This window comes from Myotis daubentonii, chromosome X, assembly GCF_963259705.1.
Source record: "Myotis daubentonii chromosome X, mMyoDau2.1, whole genome shotgun sequence".
Classification (NCBI taxonomy): domain Eukaryota; kingdom Metazoa; phylum Chordata; class Mammalia; order Chiroptera; family Vespertilionidae; genus Myotis; species Myotis daubentonii.
In genome coordinates, this window is record NC_081861.1 from 139,738,532 (window position 1) to 139,743,607 (window position 5,076).

A 5,076-nucleotide genomic window follows, 5' to 3' on the forward strand; every position below is an offset into this window, starting at 1 on the left:
ATATTTACAATTCCGGCGACATTGCGAATTGTAAATATTGTCAGTATTTGCTACACTCACTGCAGGAGCTGCCCCCCGGTTCCAGTGCTCTCCCACAGCCGGCTGATCCCCAAAGGCCACGCCCCCCACCCCAGTGCACGAATCTGTGCACGGGGCCTCTAGTAAGGAAATAACTAAAGGAGATTTTCCAATTCTATGACCTGAGTAAGGATTATGTAGCTTAAGCATGATTGTTCATGGTTACGGTGACTAACTACCCGCCTACGTTAAGTGGTTTCACTGATTTATTCCCTTCCCTAGCCCGGTTCATCCCTAACTCCAGGGAGACATCCCCACCTGGGGAAACAACCTTTCTCAGGGAGGTGGCCCTGGTCAGAACCCATAGCGCTAAGAAGGGGAGCAAACATATTTAGAACAGGATGGCCTAGACGCCAGGTCCTTTGACACATAGACTGTGCAGATATTTCTTCCCGGCAGCGACTGCGTCAAGCAGCAAGGATGGAGCAGCCTCCTCCATCTCCCCCTTTCTTATTTTTTTAAACGTAGCGGGTGGAAATCGGCGGCCACCTCTCGGATTGGGTTGTTTAGGACTGGGAAGAAGACTGGCAAGCAACGATAGCATTGGCCTTTAAATGCATAAAATAAATGTCAAAAATATAAATCTTTGTTTTACTGTGGTTGCAAATATCAAGAAATTTCTATGTGTGACATGGCACCAGAGTTCAGTTAGGGTTTTTCAAAATGCTGGCACGCCGAGCTCAAAAGGTTCGCCGTCACTGTTGTAGAACATGATGAGGAGAGGAATATTTAAACTCATTGTCTTGGCAAGAGATACAACTGCTTTGGAGTTATTAAATGTTAAATAATTGTTATGATTAGATGAACCATCAATAAAAAATTCTTAATATTTCAGGAACAGTTTTGTGTGCAGTGCATTTAAGTTTTCTTGGACATTCATTTATTTCGATTAGCCAATTTAATTTTAAATAAAGCTCATGATTTAACTTTGTCTTTGTTAACAGGAACATTAATTGAATGATTGCTATCGGTCCCTTCAAGTACTTTGACATAAGCCGTTTAACTATTGTTTAGGAGGGAAAATATAAATCATTAACCTTTCATTCTCCTTAGTTTAAGGAAGGCATGGTTTTCTAGACTTAAGAGATTAGAAAAATTGTGGGTCTGTGCATACACTTAATAATAAATTTTAATGACATTGAAGGCATATTATTTCATTTTTTAAAAATATATTATATTGACTTTTTTACAGAGAGGAAGGGAGAGGGATGGAGAGTTAGAAACATCGATGATGGGAGAGAAACATCGATCAGCCACCTCTTGCACACCCCCCCACTGGGGAGGGCCCCGCAACCAAGGTACATGCCCTTGACCGAAGTCGAACCTGGGACCCTTCAGTCTGCCGGCCGACGCTCTATCCACTGAGCCAAACCGGCCATGGCTAAAGGCATATTATTTTAAATAAAACATTGCTATCAATAAATCAATGAATAAATCATTGTGATTCTCTCTCATCACAATGTTTCTATCTCTGTCTTCCTTTCCCTTCCTCTCTGAAATCAATAAAAATCTCTCTATAGCGCTACCGGTGTGGCTCAGCAGATAGAGCATTGGCCTGCAGACTGAAGGGTCCCGGGTTCGATTCCGGTCAAGGGCATGTACCTGGGTTGCGGGCACATCCCCAGTAGGAGATGTGCAGGAGGCACCTGATCGATGTTTCTCTCTCATCATCGATGTTTCTAATTCTCTATCCCTCTCCCTTCCTCTCTGTAAAAAGTCAATAAAATATATTTTTAAAAAATCTCTCTTTATATAAAAGACTAAGTCACCATTTGACCGGCAGCTATGACGCGCACTGACCACCAGGGGGCAGACACTCAACGCACAGGCATGGAAACATGGAACAGACTGATGGATCTCAGAGGGGTGTGTGAAAGGCAGCAGGTCCTCACCCCCAAGCAGGGCAGTGGGGGCCACACCTGTGTCCGGTAAGGGTTCCCGGACGGATGAACTGAACTCCCCCGTGTTACGTCTGCATGGCCCATGGGGGACTCTAAATGCGGAGAAATAGCCCGGCCAGTGTGGTTCAGTGGTTAAGCGTCGACCTACAAACCAGGAGGTCAGGGTTCAATTACCGGTCAAGGGCACAGGCCTGGGTTGCGGGCTCCATCCCCAGTAGGGGGCGTGCAGGAGGCAGCCGGTCCCTGATTCTCTCTCCTCATGGATGTTTCTCTCTCCCTTCCTCTCTGAGATCAACAAACAAATATACTAAAGCCCTAGCTGGTGTTGCTCAGTGGTTAGAGCATCAGCCTGCAGACTGAAGGGTCCCGGGTTCGATTCCCGGTCAAGGGCACCTGCCCGGGTTGCGGGCTCCATCCCCAGTGGGGGGCGTGCAGGAGGCAACCGATCCTTGATTCTCTCTCATCACGGATGTTTCTCTCTCTTCCTCTCCCTTCCTCTCTCTGAATTCAACAAAAATATATAAAACAAAAATAAATTTAAGACATATTTAAAAAAATGTTCTTAGCCCGGCCGGTGTGGGTCAGTGGTTAGTGTCGGCCTTGGAACCAGGTCAGGGTTCGAGTGAAACATTGAAGAGAGAGAATCACGGATCGGCTGCCTCCTGCGCGCCCCCTCACTGGGGGACGGAGCCCGCTGCCCCGGCCCAACCACTGAGCCACCCCAGCCGGGCATCACCATGGCAACTGCTGAGTGACAGCCTGGGCCTCATCCCAGAACGGGCTTTGGCTTAATGAATGGAGGTTGAGGGGAGAAAGCCTGGGACCCAAACTCTCCGCGGAGGTGCGACTTCCTTTGCTCCTCCGTTCGCCCCCAAGCCGAACCCTAGAAAGTAACCTCAGTTGAGCAAACCGACCACCCTTTCCACACCCCCTCCCCCGCCTTGGCCTCGGAAACCATGAGCCAGCAAGACCCAGACACCCACACCCCCCCCCCCCCCCCCGTTCTCGGCGTGGGACTCACATGTCGGTGAGAAAAATGAGACAAAAGAAAGAAGAAAAAAAAAAAGGTGTGAATAACCTCAAACCAGCCACCACACAGGAGCCGGGGCCACAGGGGCTGGGCCGGCAGCCAAGATGCAGAGGGGAGGGTTCGGTTCATCATGGTCCCCCCAACATGGGTCACGAGGGCCCCCCGTCCTTGGCTTACACAGACACGCCAGCAGGCACAGGCCGGCATTTCGAAACCGTTATTATTATTATTTTTAATATATTTGTTTTGATTTCAGAGCAGAAGAGGGAGAGAGAGAGAAATATCGATGATGAGAGAGAATCATGGACCGGCTGCCTTCCGCACGCCCCCTACTGGGAATCGAGCCCACAACCCGGGCATGTGCCCTTGACCGGGAATCGAACCCGTGACCTCTTGGTTCATAGGCCGACACTAACCACTGAGCCACACCGGCTGGGCTAAAAACATTTTTTTAAATTTTTCTTAAATTTATTTTTGTTTCATATATTTTTGTTGAATTCAGAGAGAAGAAGGGAGAGGAAGAGAGAGAAACATCCATGATGAGAGAGAATCATGGATCGGCTGCCTTCCGCATGCCCCCTACTGGGGATGGAGCCCGCAACCCGGGGATGTGCCCTTGACCGGGAATCGAACCCATGACCTCCTGGTTCCTAGGTCGACACTATCTATATCTATCTATCGATCATTGATCATCGATCAATATCTCCAAATGAGGCTCTGGTTCTGTCCCAGCTACAGGCGGCAATGTCTGCAGACGCGTTTCCTGGTCACCGCTGGGCGGGCCGGTGCTGCCATCTGGCGGGAAGACTCCGGGGCGGCATCGAGACACCCTGCCAGTCACCCCGCGGCCCCGCCCCCCGCCCCCTCGGCTTCTCCCCCCCAGGAATGATCAGGCCCCGATGTCACCCATCATCTGTCCATCCATCCATCCATCCACCTATAGAAATGCTGCCTTCCGTGGCCCCGCCCACCTCCGCGCCCCTATGAGGCGCCAACTCCGCGCTTTTGGGGACCCCATCTCCACGCCCCCACCGCGCCCACGGGGAACCCCATCTCCGCCCCCTCATGGGGCCCCAACTCCGCACCCTTGGGGACCTCATCTCCACGCCCCCACTGCGCCCACGGGAACCCCATCTCCGCGCCCTCATGGGGCCCCAACTCCGCGCTCTTGGGGACCCCATCTCCACGCCCCCACTGCGCCCACCGGGAACCCCATCTCCGCGCCGGATTGCGCCCTCAGGGACCCCACTCTCCGCGCCCCCACCGTGCCCTTAGGGATCCTCCCCCCCAGTTCCGTGCTCCCAGCGGGCCCGCAGGAAACCTCCCCCGAGTCACAAGGACCCCCCCACCTCTGCGCCCCGACTCATGGCCCACAGGGACCCCGCGATGTGGAAGTTGGGGGTCGAGGGAACTTCCCCCGCCCGAGCCCAGCTCGTCCAAGCGGCCCCGCGGGGGCGGGGTCAGAGATGGGGGAGGAGCTTCCTTGGGGGCGGGGCCAGGAAGGTATTTGGTTCAGAACAGGGGGCGTGGTCACGGCGGACGTGGGCGGGGCTTTCTGGCCTGTCTGCGGTGGGCGGGGTCTGTAAGGGCGGGGCTTCGGCGCGTTTGGGGCACAGGGTTGCGGAGGAAGGGGGGGTGTGGGCAGGGCGTTTTGTACGTGCCTCTGGTGGGCGGGGCCTTCCCAGACGCTGTGCCCCGCAGACCTGCAAGCGGAGATCCGTCAGGGGCGGGGCCTCGGAGGTGTGGGCATGGCCACGTTCAGAGAGGGGGTTGGCGTAGGGGCGGGGCCTGGCGTACGTGCCTCCGGTGGGCGTGTCCTGCCCAGAGGCTGTGCTTTGTAGACCTTCAAGGGGGGATCCGTTAGGGGCGGGGCCAGGCGTAAGTACCTCCAGTGGGCGGGGCCACGATCTGAGCGGGCTTTACGTAGGGGCGTGGCCTGGCTTACGTGCCTCCGGTGGGCGGGGCCGCGTTCAGAGCGGGGGTTTATGTAGGGGCGGGGCTTGGTGTACGTGCCTCCGGTGGGCGGGGCCACCTTAAAAGCCCCCGCGCGGCGCAGGCCCAGAGCCG